At 38.7% G+C, this 15747-nt stretch overlaps 1 protein-coding gene and 1 long non-coding RNA gene across 9 annotated transcripts in view; one reads left to right on the top strand and one right to left on the bottom strand.

Annotated features, from left to right (window-relative positions):
* The window catches only part of SLC41A2 (solute carrier family 41 member 2), a 124717-nt gene that overhangs the window by 104577 nt on the left and 4393 nt on the right, over positions 1 to 15747 (top strand). The gene's annotated exons all lie outside the window — the stretch shown is intronic.
* Positions 8544 to 15747, bottom strand: part of LOC138921310 (uncharacterized) — a 45562-nt gene continuing 38358 nt past the window's right edge. Inside the window, exons 5-6 of one of the 3 annotated variants that reach the window (XR_011433799.1) lie at positions 15024 to 15120; positions 8544 to 8790 (exon numbers count right to left, since the gene is read on the bottom strand). This is a non-coding gene — a long non-coding RNA (uncharacterized lncRNA). The remainder of the gene's footprint in view (positions 8791 to 15023; positions 15121 to 15747) is intronic. The other 2 variants (XR_011433800.1, XR_011433798.1) reach the window with 2 other exon arrangements.

The following is a 15747-nucleotide window of genomic DNA, read 5'->3' as shown; positions in this document are numbered from 1 at the left end:
TGGTGAGGAAGACCTGAGCTAACATCTGTTGCCAATCTTCCTCCCTTTGTTTGAGGAAGACTGTCCTTGAGCTAACATCTGTGCCAGTCTTCCTCTATTTTGTATGTGCGATGCCACCACAGCATGGCTTGATGACCGGTGCGCAGGTCCACGCCCAGGATGCGAACTCTCAAACCTGGGACCACCAAAGCAGAGTGCATGAACTTACAGTACGCCACCAAGCCAGCCCCTTGGATTGGTCTATTTTTAAGTTAGAAGCTATCTATTTTTAAATTTGTTTGGCCTAAAACAGTCTCCTTCGGGTTCCCAGGTACACCCTGTGGTTCTAACATCTCTGTGTTTTCTCTAGAAGTCTGTATTCACTCTTTCTTCCATAATTTAACTTGTTATTTTATAGCGTTCAGTTGCCTCTTCTCTTGATCTGTGGCTTCTGAGAGGAAGAGTGCTGGCCCTCTCATATGAGCCGGTTCATCTCCTTGTCGCCTAAGTTGTTCACTCTGAAAATTTTCCTTCTCTGACAGTTCCCTTCTTGAGGTTTGGTGATCTGAGCCACTCTTTCAGTTATATAAGAGTTTCAGAAATGATAATAGCTACTATTTATGTAGCGTTTATTATGAGCCATGCACTGTGCTAGGCCCTTTACATATATGAATGCACTGCGCACCCACCACAGCCCAGGGAGGTAGGTGATGCTGTTAGCTCCCATTTACAGATGAGGCAGTTGACGTGGAGAGCAGCTGAGTGGCTTGTCCAGGTCCGTGCAGCGAGTTTGCATCTGGCTCCAGTCTACACTCCTAATCACTATTACAAGAATAATTTCAATACTTTTTTGTTTGCTCTTCCTGAGGGTTGTACATTTTAGGATGGCAATTTCTGAAGGCTTAAAGCTGTCTGTTCTCTCTGGCTTCATTACATCTGCACATTTCTCCCAGCCAGGAGTTTTGCCTCGGAAGGGCATTCATTCCACGGGGTTTACACAGAACCTCTGCCTACTGAAGTCAGGTAGGAATCCAGTCAAGGAGAAATGTGTCCTCAGTGTCCTGAGAGAGGGGCGAAGTGCCACGGAACTTCAGCAGTGGGAGAGGTTTCTTCCTATCTGGGGAGGGAAGTTTGAGAATGGATAAAATTTTGCTGTGGAAATGAAACATTGAGAATGTCCTTTCAACAAAAGGGGGTAGCATTAGGTAAATGAGAAAACTCAGGGTATTTACAGACAAGAGTAGGAAAATTTCTGAAGCATAGGGCTTATGAAAGGAAGGGATGGAAAATAAGCTTGAAAATTACAGGTTGTGGCAAGATCATGAAAGATCTTGAAGACCAGACTAAAGAGTTTAGTTTATTCTCTAGAATGATGATTTTCAACATTTTTCCCACTCCTAACAAACTTGAGAGATCTGAGACATTCCTCTGATGCACCATGGGATGGTATGTAAGGGCCTGTGCTCTGGTTCCCACCACTTACTACCTGTGTCAGTTTAGGCAAGGTAACCTCTCAGAGACTCTGTTTTCTCATCTATAAAGAGAGGCTAAGAGTAGACCTACCTCATGGGTTGGTACAAGGATGAAATGAGATAATGCGCATGAGGCACTATTGTTGTCTTATTTTAATATCATCATCATCAGTATTTGTGGATTACTGCGCAATGAGTCTGGGAGGGTGTCAGTGAGGGGATCAGAACCTCTGGAATCTAGCATTAAGAATCCCTATCATGATTCTGATACCCCACTCATTCCTTGGGTCATTCTTCTAAATAAGGAAGAATGAAGGCATATGGCGGCAACATGGCTGTAACTGGAATCCCAGGATAACCACCCAATAGCTGGACAAGTTAATTGGCTTAGCCTTGGGCAAGTTACTTAATCCCTTGGGGTCTTATTGTTCTTGCTTGTAAAATGAGGATAACGATTCCCCTTTGCACAGTGGCTATGATATTTAAATACCTAGCACACAGTAGGCCTTCATTAAATGGTGTGGTGATGTCTTTTTTATTACGATGGTAACTCAAATCCTATTCCCAGATGGCATCTCAAAGGAAAGAGCTAAGCAACCAGGGGCTTTTGACTGGTTGCCTGACCTCACTCACACTCTCTTCTTGCTCCTCAGGATTTAAATCCCCCAGATTCCAACTGGAAAGGAAAGATGGCTTTATTCATTCTGTGCGGCCCTTCTGCCTCTGTCTCTTAATTGCTTTCCGTCTGTCAGCTTGGGTTGAGGGGAACGTGTGAAGAGAATGCTAAGGGAAATGTGAGGGGAGGATCTGCAGTTCCAGGAATTTTTTCCTAGCTGTAAGACATCTGCTTTATCTCTGGGAGTTGATTAATATGGTTACCTTAAGGTAGGAAGTTGAAACAGGTGAATTTTTGAGATTCCTTTTTAGCCTTGTGATTGCATTTTTGTGATACAATAGTGTATTACGCTATTATAGCTTAGGTTGTAGGGTCTTAAAATTGAGACACTTTCCTAAACCCATATTTATGATTAATTCTCTAGCTGGGTATGCTTGGGCTCCAGGCCAGTAATGCACAGAAGATGAAATGACTGCCTGCCTCAGTGGAGGCACAGCCTGCTGGATCCCCGCGTAGCAAGGCATTGAGACAGGGAGCTCTTCTCAGTGTTGTCAAGCCTGATGAAGATGAAGGTAGGACCAGAGAAGCTGAGCCATCTTTTTCTGGTGTTCTGGCGAGGACGTTACCGCCTGTGCTCTGAATCCTGCTGAGACTGCAGACGTGACTTAGAGGAATTTTCACATCACCTACAAGAAAGTCTTATAGCATAGCTATGTGAGAGAACTAATTGAAAAGCATAGAAACCACTACTCAAGGAATTTGCGAGAATAAAATCTTGGTTGTGACCCTAGAATATTCACCCAAAATGAATCATTCTATAATTTAAAATCTTTAGCTATTTTTTTAAAATAAATATTTAGTGCCATACCACTTTTTTATTTTAAAGCTAAATGTCAGTGTTAGTTCTGCATAACAAAACTAAAGTGTTATGTTTGTATCATCTAGGGAAGTATATTAAAGCAAAAAGTCCCTAAAGATTTTGCATTTATTAAAAGGGGCGTTTAAAGGATGTCAAAGGATGATGAGACCATCCTTCAGCATCTGAAATAAAAAGACCGAGTTGAATGTACTGCTCACTCTTATAAAGGAGCTAAGCTGGGAGCAGATGGAATCTCTCCAAGCAGAGAAACTGCAGGTCTTATGTCAGGATTTAGGCAAGTGCAGAGTTCAGGGCTGGGCAGATGCTCGAAGGCTGAGAAGGCTGATGTCGTCTGTGGAAGTATGGGTACCTGGCGATAAGTACTGTTGTTTAGTTGGTCCTCAGAGGTGTATTTACTGAACCGGATTTGTTGCTGATAGGCTACTTCAGAAGCAGGGACTCTCATTGATTGGCTGGCTTCTAAGACATACTCAATAAGGCAAGTTGTTTATTGATTGAATTTAAACTAGTTCTGGTGGCTTCTTGTTAGCACAGCTGAAGAAGAGTCTTTTGCTAGGAGTGTGGGAACTTTTTACGTTCTCGGTCCCCAGTTCTTCACTCGAAGCTGCAGGATAGCATTAAGGATTGTCCAGACCTTCCCCTCTGTTGCTGATTCTTCTTGAAGATAGATTTTATTTGCGAAGATCTGACTTTCAGTTTGAGTGAATCAGCATAATTTCATGTATGTTTGTCCTTAAATCATTTATTGAAACATCTGCTGGGACAGTGGCTGTGTCAAAGCATAAGAGACACTGGACAAAAAACATTAAATGACCGTGAGATAAACAGGAATAATTAGAAGTATTATAAGAAGGGGCTGGAATACCCTTTTCTACCATAACCTAAGATTCTTCAGGCCTGACCAAGAAAACCAGTCCGAGTGATTCTGGCCAGGCTGCCTTTTCTTTTAGCTTAGATATAGATTGTTTACTTCACCTGTAATGTTCATTCAGGCGTAACATGAAGTGTTGGCAATGGTTTCGGTTTGCCTAAAGAAAGTCCCAAACCATTCTATCATCTGTGACTACTACTGTTGTTTTGATGATCTGGGGTGGAAGCTGCCTGCTTTGTGTGGTCATCTCTTTGTTTTGAGTATCTTGCGTTAACAGTCAACTCCCATGACTCCTCTGCTCTGGAGAAGCTCAGTTCAGGTTCTCTAACGGTGTTGCTGTTCAGCTCTGCTAAGGTCCCTTCCGTTTTCTTTCCAGAGGATGTTGCTAGTTCAAGCTCATTCAGGGATTATGTTTTATTCATCATAATAGACTCGGCATCCAGCCCCTGCCTGCTACAGTCAATATTTATAAAATGAATATTCAGCTTTATATTATTCTTGGATTATTTTAGGCATTTCAGTTATGTTTCTTCATTGAGATTCTGATCTCATTGGAAGCAATAACTATGTCTTATTTTTCTCTGAATGCTCCAGAAAGCTTATCACAGTGTTTTCTATGTTGGGTATAAATAAATATTCGTTAAATTGGATTCAAGATATATTGAGTGTACTTTGTTTGGGTAATAGGGCAGATAGTTGACAAGATTCCTCATCTAAAAGAAATAGCAGATCTATTGGAGAGGTGAAACATACACATAAAACAATTTAAAGATGATGCTTTTTTCTTTTTTTTAAAGATTTTATTTTTCCTTTTTCTCCCAAAGCCCCCAGTACATAGCTGTGTACTTTTAATTGTGGGTCCTTCCAGTTGTGGCATGTGGGATGCTACCTCAGCATGGCTTGATGAGTGGTGCCATGTCCGCGCCCAGGATCCGAACCGGCAAAACCCTGGGCCACCGAAGCAGAACACGTGAACTTAACAATGTAGATTTTTTGAACATCTCAGTCACTTAAACAGAATGCTAAACTTTAAAGTTATTCTTAAAAGTAAATAGGGGCCAGCCCCTTGACCAAGTGGTTAAGGTTCCACACACTGTGCTTCAGAGGCCCAGGGTCACGGGTTCAGATCCTGGGCACAGACCTACTCCACTCATCAGCTGTGCTGTGGAGGCATCCACATACACAGTAGAGGAAGACGGGCATGGATGTTAGCTCAGGGTGAATCTTCCTCACCCCCCCCCCCAAAAAAAAGCAAATAACATTCATGATGAAATACTATACAGCAAGGATAAGGAATGACCTACAACTTTATGCAACAATATATTCACAACAATATTGTGAATCTCACAAACATAGGGTCAAGCAAAAGAAGCCAGACACAAAAAGAGCATATAATGTATGATTACATTTATATTAAGTACAGAACTGGGCATTGACAGCTAAAAAAAATAAATGTAAATGAAGTTTGATAACTTCTGCCAGAATAGAACTGAGACAAAGTAGGGAACAACAGCTTATGCCTTCTAATTCAAAAATTTTTTGATGGGTGATCAGGCTCATTCTGGCCCTCCTGCCTGCCCAGCCATTTTACAGCCACGGTTCTTGAATAGTTCATTCAGAAGGAGAACATGAACTCATACTTATGTCTATTAACTGCCAGACAATATGTATTTTATTTACATTATTTCGTTTACTCCTTTTAGCAGTCCTCTGAGATATGTACAGTCTTCCCTGTTTCCAAGTGACAAATACAAGAAACTGAAAGCTTACAAAGTTTGCCCAAAGTAATAGAGGCAGTTAAGTGGTTGATAAAATTTGAACTTTAGATTTATGTTACTCCAAAGCCTTTGTTCTGTCTACTCCATCACAGGATAAGTAAAAAGATGGAGAACTTAACCTGGTAATTTCATTATTTGTTGGTGGAGGATGACAGGAAGAGGCCCTGTACTCTAGGGCAGGGATCACCAAACTTTTTCTTGAAAGAGCCAGATAGGCAACATTTTAGGCTGCAGGCCCTGTGGTCTCTGTCCCACGTACTCAGCTCTGCCATGACAGCACAAAGGCAGCCATCAACAACATGTCCATAGATGAGCATGCTGTGTCCCAGCAAAACTTTACTTATGGACACTGGAAACTGAATTTCCTGTAACGTTCATGTCACAAGATACTATTCTGCCTTTGATTTTTTTTCAATCATTTAAATATGTAAAAACCATTCCTAGCTTACAAGCCATACAGGTGGCAGGCCAGAATTGTCCTGCAGGCTCTAGTTTGCTGGCACCTTCTCTAGGCTCGACTGGAGTCCTTATATATTTTTAAGAATTCCCTTTCTAGACAGGTTCAAAAGCTCAGCAGATATTTGTCAGATCTCTCCGATGTGCTGCACACTGCTACTTGACATACAAAGATGAGCCCTCCAACCCACAAAAGCAATTTAAAAGAAAGAACATTAAGATGGAACTTGCATATAGTAAAATACACGCATGTAAAGTGTGGAGTTTGATGAGTTTTGACATATGTGTACACCCAGATAAGAACCACCATAACCAGCATAGAGAACATGACCTTCACCCCCAAAAAATTCCCTCACGCCCCTCTGTAGTCAGTTCCCCTCCCTCCCTGCTCTAGGCAACCTCTGATCTGCTCTCTCTCACTGTAAATTATGTTTCCCTTTTCTAGAATTTCACATAAATGAATCTAAGTATGTACTCTTTGTTATCTCCTTGTTTTACACACCATATGTTTTTTAAATTTATCCATATTGTTCAATGTATTAGTAATTTGTTCCATTTTTGCTGCTTAGTAATCCACTGTATGAATATACCACAGTTGGTTTATCCATTCACCTGCTGATGGACATTTGGTTTGTGTCCAGTTTAGGGCTATTATGAATGAAGCTGCTATTAACATTCATGTATAAGTCTTTGGGTAGACATATGTTTTCATTTCCCTTGGGTAGACACCCAGGAGTAGAATTGCTGAATCTTATGGAAAATGCATATTTAACTTTATGAGAAACTGCCAAGCTGTTTTCCAAAGTGATTATACCATTCTGCATTCTGATTAGTATGAGAGTTCCATTAGCCTCACATCCTCACCATCACTTAGTATTGTCGGTCTTTTTACCTTTAGCTGTTCCAGTGGGTATAAAGGTGGTGTCTCATGGTGACCATAATTTCCATTTACCTGCTGAGGACTAGCATTGAGTATCTTTTCATGGATTTCTTGGCCATTCATGTTTTCTTTTGTGAAGTTCAAATCTCATGTCCACTTATTTTTTATTGGGTTGACTTATTATTGAGTTATAAGAGTTCTTTATATATTCTGGACACAAGTCCTTTGTCAGATAGATGTATTGGAAATATTTTCTCCTAGTCTCTGCATTGCCTTTTCATTTTCTTAATCACGTGTTTTAATGGCAGCAGTTTCAATTTTAATGAAATTCAGTTTATCATTTTTTTCTTTACGGTTACTTTTTTGTATCCTAATAAATCTTTGCCTATCCCTAGGTTGTGAGAGGTGTTTTTTCCTGTATTTTCTTTCAGAAATGTTCTGGCTTTAGCTTTTCTTTGGATCTCTGATTTATTTGCAGTTAATTTGTGTGTGGTGTGAGATACTGATTGAGGCTCATGATTTTTCCATGTGAACACCCTGTTGTTCCAGCACCATTTATTGGGAAAACTGTCCTTTCTGCCCTTGAATGACTTTAATGTCTTTGTCAAAAATCAATTTACTATATATGTGGATCTATTTCTAAATGGTGTTCTCTTCCATTGATTTATATGTCTTATGCTAGTTTTCTTTTGAGCCTCAACATCTTTTTAATTTTAGTCTCAAAAAGAAATCATTTACCGTTCTTTTTAATTGCAAACTCTCTTCTTTATGTAGATCTCAGTTCACTTATATGAATATTTATATTTTTACAGGTATAGATATGCCAAAATAGGCAAATCTAATGTAGATGTGTTTCTGTCTGCAATTCGTGCCAAATCAACATCCTTCTATTCTCTACTTTTAACATAGAGTTCTTAGTGTGCTAGCATTTCAACAGCAGCAGTAATTGTATTTATGAATCCTTATATGATATTGTATCTCAAACCTTATGGATGTCCAAGTTGTTTCTGTCTGGGCTTTCACACTTGTCACTTCGTAGCTACTTTTTCTAAGATGTTAATTAAATTAATTAAGCATGTACCTTCTTTTTGTACATCCAACTCTATTCTCTGCTTTTCTCCATATTCTGTCTCTAACCAATGACTTTAGACCCTTCTACAGCAAGAAAAGATCTATTTTGTAGGTTTCAATCCCTCTATTATTTCTTTGCCCCCCCCGACTTTTATCCCCTCCCATAAAAATGAGTTGTCTTCTTTTCAGGGTTTGTTTACCTTTCTTATGTCAAAGAAGTTCAGAGCAAATGGATCTTTTTATTTTATTTGCAGTTAAAATGTTTTTCAGGTAGTTCCATTTCCTAGCAATATCCATTACTCAGTTCCTACAGATTTCAAAGTTATCCTTTTAAATCTGTTTTCTGAGACCATATGTCACTTAGTAAAGTGAAAAAACAGATCTTTATAGTGAGCTTAGGCAAGGAAGGGATTTTTGGTCATTGTTTCATGAGGATTTTTTTTTTAGTTTATTAAGTTTTGTTTCTTACCATAAAGCAATATATAGTCATCGTTGTAAAATTGCCCATAATCCCCACACTCAAAGACCAACACGTTTTAGTATGCTATAAAAAAAATATATTATTTCTCAAATTTGAGTAACATATTGGAAAGGCATTCAGTAAGTAGTTTTAAATGAATGGATATCTTTTTTCCAGTGAAATGTTTTGCTGGGCAGCAGTCTTCCTGCTTGAAAGCAGGCTGGTATTAGAAGCAGGACCATCTTTGGGCAACAGGCGGAGGGTGAAGGGGGGGCACCTGAGTTATCCAGGGCCTGATGTCCGCTGATTGCGTCTTTCCCCAATATTCTGTGAATATTAACAGCATTATAGTAATTTTACTTAGCGCACAGTACAAAATCAATAAATGTTAATTTCATATAGTAGTTTATATATGTTTTATTTTCATCTTTTTTCCTCTTATTATTAAACTAAGAAACATCTTACTTAGTTTGACTTTTTTCTTGATTTTCAGGTTATTTCCTAATGTTAAGTGACATTAGCTATCACTAGTTCTTTGCATGATTGGAACAGACTGACGTAGTCAGATGAGAGAGTGATCAATGATGGGCCAGGGTTAACGAACCCAGCCAAAAAATTATTATATTTAAAAAAAAATTAATTGTATATTAAATATTGAATAAACAATAATGATATCCACAAGGTATGAAGAATAATAATACAGTGAACACAAAGATACTCACCAGTCAGTTTAAAAAACATAACACTACTGATACCCTAGTACCTATACCTTTAAAAGCCGCCTGTGTGCTCCTTCCTCCTCCCAGAGCAAACTGTTGATGCTGCATTGGATGGCTAACAAGTCTTTGCTTTGCCTTGTGATGTAATGCAAATACTTGGATACATAAAAATATATTTTTTAGTTTTGCATGTTTGAGGAATTTATAAAAATGGAATTGTATTGAATATGCGTCCAAGTGACGTTCTTCTCTTGCTCAGCATTGTATTTGAGATTAATTCACATGTGTAACTGTTGTTCATCTGCTTTACTGTTATAAAGGATTTCATTCTATGAATAGTCCAAATTCATTCATCCATTCTTCTTTTAACAGACTTTTAGGTTGGTTGTAGTTTTTTGCTGTTAAAAATCAAGGCTATGAACATTGTCGTATGGTCTCCTGGAACACATTCTAAGAATTTCTTTTGGATAGAAGGTCTTAACCGTTTTTGTGCCTTCGATTCCTTGGGAAGTTTGGTGAATATTCTGGGCTCCTTCTCAAAATGAGCTTCATTCATTTCCCACCTTCCCCCACCTGCTACCTCACAAAAATGATTCAGACCAAAGAAAAGGTGCTTTTATCTGAATATCAGCAGATTGAATTCCTGTTGACTGATAATCCTAAATTCTTCTTGGCAGACGTTTAAATATTAGATTTTAATGAGTAGCCTTTTCAGTCTGGAAACTGGCTTAGGGGAAATGAATTCAGCCTTTGTAAGTTAGGGGTTCGGAAGAACCGTACTAATTTGCTATTCCTGGTGTTTGTATCATATTTCTAAGCATCTCTCTCCCAAAGAAATCACGTTTCTTCACACAATACACGACAAGGCCACTTCTGGCAGCTGGGGCACTGAGGGGACACTGGTGCATGGGACTGTTGATTTTAGCTCAAAGGAGGAGCCAGCCGAGGGAATCAGTATCATCCAAAGCAAATACATATTCTTGTGCTTTACATATTTATTTAAATTCCAAGCAATACATCTGGGACATGCATAATTAGCTGGGGCTACAAAGTTGCCTTTTTTGGAAGGTATATTTACCTAAAGAAGTTATGCGTATTTTATGAAAAACAAACAGACGATGTGAAAACACAGTCTACCCTCGGTTTGATTTTTGATGCGTTTTCCCAGTGAAAAGCATGCATTCACAAACAATCATTTGGTTTTAAAATAAAACATGTTGCATTAAGAAGTATCTGATACTTATTGTGATTTTAATAATTCCTTATACACAAGTGTTCCAAGGAAACACTGATATCCTTTGTTAACTAGCAAAAAAAAAAATTAATAAATTTAAACCTGTTTGAACTTTAAGTTGTCACAATACCTTTAAAAAGAAATTGGATAGGAAGGGAACTTAAATAAATCCAGTTACTGGAATAAGAATGTGGGGGGGGGGGATGCAAAAGTAAGGAGAGCAGTCACTACGTAGCTTATGACAGCAAATTTCTCCTCTTTGTACTTTAGAGCCAGAGCAGACTGAGGACACAAATGCATCCATTTTAAAGCAGCCCACACTAAGGCCCAGGGAGGTGAAAGGTCACACCTCTGTTCCAATAACGTTTCAAATAAAGGTCGTAAATTCTGAGGCAGCATAATAATCGATGAACAATGATGGTGGCACTAATATTTATTAGTACTTACTATTTGCCAAACATTTGCTTAACCCTCTACAAATATTATCTCACTTAATTTCTGCACTCAGCCCGTGGGGCAGGTAATGGTAATCTCATTTTAGAGATGAAGAAACTAAGACTTAGAGGTTTTTTCACTTGTTGAGAGAAGCACAGTTATTCGGGGGGGGAGGTGCCCCTTCAACAGCAAACATTTGTTTCAAGCTTATCAGGTATAAGTATTTGGCTAGAAACCAAGAGATCAGATAGAAAGAAGACATGGTTTATCCCATCCAGGGATTTCCATGTTAGATCTACTGTATAAGATGGGCATGTGAGATCAGTAGCTTTCAAATGTTTTTGACGAAAGCCCTCAGTAAGAAATATGTTTATATTGAAACTAATGCACACATTTTTATATATCTTATTTATCTATAAATATGTGTCATTTCATAGCTGAATAAAAGTTTTATAATATATCCTTACTGTGTGCTATACAAGCTAATACTTTCTATTGTGTTCCATTCTATTCTATTTCATTCTTTTAAAAGACCAATGACATTAATTGATTTCATAGTGCGTTCCTTGGTCACATATTGAAAAAAGATATTTTATATATATTTTTTTAAAAAGATATTTATGTGTGTGTAAAACATGAGATACTAATAGTCCTCCAGAACTCCTCTAGCTATTGTTTCTTTCTTTCTTTCTTTCTTTTTTTTTTTGGTGAGCTAACATCTGTGGCAGTCTTCCTCTATTTGTATGTGGGATGCTGCCACAGCATGGCTTGATGAGTGATGTGTAGGTCCGCACCTGGGATCTGAACCAGTGAACCCCAGGCCACTGAAGTGGAGCATGTGAATTAAACCACCTCACCACGAGTTGGCCCCAGCTCTTTCTTATTTATCTCTGTATTGAACGTGGATTGCTAATTTGGCTTTATCAATTTAAGAAATTATTTGTAGACTTTTGGTGGTGGATGAGGATTTAGCTATCTTACCCCATGCCTTATTTCCCCATCTTCCATCCTCCTAATGTAGTAATGCTCAATTTTTATTTAATAAATAAGTATTGTTTATATTCTATGACTGTAAATATCATTTATCACAGAGCCAAGTCATGATTATATTTCTTTTTATCTCTCTTTAATTTTTTCTGGAAATAATTGCCCTATTTTTGCACTTGCATAGTTTTCTATATACCTATCCTTAATTTTTTCCCAAGTGCTGTCATACACCTATAGTTAGCTTTTGCCTCCAAAACTCTGTTATATCGATACTTTGCCTTTATCCTGGAGACCGCATTTCCAGAGCACTCGGTCCTCCCACTGTGTCTGGACCCTGACTCTCCAGTCCACGGCACAGCTCTCATCCTGGAACCTTCCCTCGCTGCTCTCTCAGTTTGGCTCTTCTATTTTCTGGATCCCAGTTCTTTCTCTTTCTTGGTTCTCTCCCTCATTTTACATCAACACATTTTCAAGAAAGTTTCAAAGAAAGAGACCAAGGGAGAAAACTTTTCTGAGGGCATGCACTCTTAAAATGCCCTTAGTTTACCCTCAACATGTGGTTGATAAATTGACCAGGCACAGAATTATAGATTGGAAATCCTTTTCTCTCAAGATTTTGAAAGCTTTGCTCTCGTCTCCAAGTGTTGCTGTTGGAAAAGTCAGATTCTTGTTTCTTCATATATGACCTGTTTTTTTTTTAATCATAGTGAATATTTATTATGTTCTTCCTTTGCGTCAAGCACTGTTCTGAGTATTCTGCACTGTTTATGCTCATGTCGTCATCTCCATGACATGGGGATTATTTTCTGCATTTGCAGGAGGAGACTGAGGCGTGGAGAGGTTAAGCAGCTTGGAAGTGGGAGAAGGCTGTTGACTGGGCACTTCACTAGTGGAGGATGGGGGATTGGCCATTTAACTGGGAACCCCACAAATCTGTCATCTGATCTCCTCTCTGGGGTTATACTCCTGCCTGTTACTATTCTTGAAACAAAGCAGAGGTCTAAGGGAATCCCACTGTTGACTATGCAGCCTTCCAGTTCACCCTCATTCTCAGCTAATGCCTCAAGCTTCCTGGTGTCCTCGAGTCCTGTGTCCTTCCCATTCAGTTTCTCCAGGAAACGTCTCTCTATTTTCCTACCTGGGGAGGACAGTTGCAAGAATGATGAAAGAATGTAGACATTTGCTCCCTCCATGTACAGACATTTAAATAATCCTTTGGTGTTAGCCTCAGCATCCTTTGGTACTTACAAGTCCAAACCTTTCATGGACCCTACAGGGCATACTGACTTCCTTTCTTGGGCATCCCTCTGGGCAAGTGTTCTAAGTTGTAGCTTGGCCAGCCCTGGTCCCTGAGTTAGCACTGCCCCCGCTGCTTACACTTTTTTTTATTATGAAATACAAATGTACAGGAAGTTATAGGAAATAACATAACCATGTATTTACCACCCAGCTTTATCAACTCTTAAATTATTTAAGCAACTATTTCAAAATGATCAGTAAAAATGCACCTTATAAATGGTTGATGCCTCCTGTGTATCCCTTCCTGGTCCCATTTCATTCCCTCCTTAGCAGTTATCAGTGTTCTAAATTGGTGTGTTTCATTGCCATGTGTGTTTTTATACTATTGCTGCAGATGTATGAATCTATAAGTAACATATTGTATTGTTTTTCATTTTTACAAACCTTAGTAGAATCATATGCTTTACATAGTCTTCTACTGCTGTTTTCATTCAAACTTATGCTTTTGAGGCATATTCTTATTGATTCATGGAGCTCTTTTTCATTCATTTAGCTTCTATATAGTGTTCAGTGTATGACCTAAGAGTTAAAGTAGCCATTCTTCTGTTAATAGACATTTTAGGTTATTTCCAATTTTTGACTTTTACAACAACAGTGCAAGGAATATTCTTGAGCATTTCTCTTAGTAGGCATGTGTGAGTTTCCCTGCAGAGCTTGCACAGGTAGACCAAGATATTGGTCCTCTCAGTCCCTGGGGTAGCCACATGGGACCTGGGGTCAGTCGAGCCCCTAGGCCAGCCTCCTGCAGCCATGAGCAGTTTTATCCTTTTATCCGTGTTATGGAAGGAAAAGAATCATTGTTCATGTGAGATTGTTGAATTAAGATGCACGACTCAAATTTGATACCTATTGCCAAATTGGTCTCCAGAGTAGTTGTGCCAGCTCACAGCCCTATTGCCGATGCAGAGTTCTTTTTACCAAACATTGTACTCTACGGGTGGAGAAGAAGTTGGGCTTGAGTATTAGACTATATGAGTTTGAGCCTGACTCCACCTACGAGCTGTGTGATCTTGGGTGGGTTTCTTACACTCTACATAAGCCTTGGTTTCCTCAGATGTCAAAGGGATAGTAATAATCCATGGCATGTTACAGAGATGTTTAAGAATTATACATGTGAGTTCATACACGTGAACCCCTTTGTACGCTGCGTGGCCCCATCACAGGCCATTTCAACAACAATATTTGCTATTATTATCGTGTAAAAGTTGATTTTTGCCAGTCAAATGGGTATGAAATGGAGTTTAATGTGGTTGTAATTTGAATTCCCATATTATTACTCAGGTTGAGCATCTTTTCATATGAGCATCTTTTCCTTTTCTATTCTATTGGATTCTTTATTTTTCTTATGAACTGTAGGAGTTCTCTGGATAGTCTCTCTAAATATTCTGAATACTAATTCTTTGTCAATTATATGAAATGCAGAGATTTTTTTTCCAAGCCTGGGGCATGATTTTAAGTTTATGGTGTTTATTGAATCACAGGAATCTTTAATTTAATGTAGGTTATAAACTGTTCCTTTAAAATATTATGCACTTTATTTATGAAATCATTCCCTACATCAAGGTCATAAAGACATTTTCTTACATTTTCTTATAAAACTTTTCGAGGGGCCAGCCTGGTGGCATGGTAGTTAAGTTTGATGCGCTCTGCTTCGGTGGCCTGGGTTCACTGGTTTGGATCCTGGGAGCAGACCTACACCACTCATAAAGCCATGCTGTGGCAGTGTCCCACATACAAAATGGAGGAAGATTGGCACAGATGTTAGCTCAGGGCCAATCTTCCTCAAGCAAAAAGAGGAGGATTGGCAATGGATGTTAGCTCAGGGCCAATCATTATCACCAAAAAAAAAACGTTTTAAGTATTGTTTTTTATACTTGAGTCTTTACCTGGAATTTGTTTTGGGGTATGAGGTAAGGATGCCATTTTCTTTCTTTCTATATGAGTAAGCATTTGTCTCCTGAGTAGGGGTTGGCACACGTTTTTCTGTAAAAGACCAGATAGTAAATATCTAAGGTTTTGTGGACTATATGGTCTCTGTCACAACTACATAGTCCTGTCATCAAAGCACCAAAACAGGTTCCTTAACCTCTCTGACTCCATTTCTCAATATGAACATCAGGGATAATAATGGTACCTACTCCATGAGAAGGTTGTGAGGAGTAAATAATAGATAAATAGACAGTAAGTCAACAAGTGGGTAGAGTTGTGTCCAAGAAAATATGTACAAAAAACAGGCAGCAGGTTGAATCTGGCCCACAGGCTGTAGTTTGCCAACCCTTGTTCCAGACGAATCTCCCAGTGAGCGCAGATGCTGTCCAGGGAATTAGTAGGTTATATATACCACATATGTGAGAAATGCATTATATAAATGTATTTATATAAATGTATTGCTAATGTATTGTTAATATATAAATATATATTATAATACATATATAATAGAGATTTATTTATTTACATTTCCTGCCAATCCCAGAGAAATTGCCTATCCTTATTCTCTTGCTTCTCCTGCACACATTACTCACTCACTTGGCAAATTTCTTCATTGAACAGCCATATACTCCGGTAATACAGAGTTTACTACGTAACTTGTCCCATTTATAGACCCCCCAA

The sequence above is a fragment of the Equus caballus genome, chromosome 28 (assembly GCF_041296265.1).
Source record: "Equus caballus isolate H_3958 breed thoroughbred chromosome 28, TB-T2T, whole genome shotgun sequence".
Lineage (NCBI taxonomy): Eukaryota > Metazoa > Chordata > Mammalia > Perissodactyla > Equidae > Equus > Equus caballus.
The sequence above is the reverse complement of the archived record's forward strand: the minus strand, read 5'-3'. Positions and strand labels throughout refer to the sequence as shown.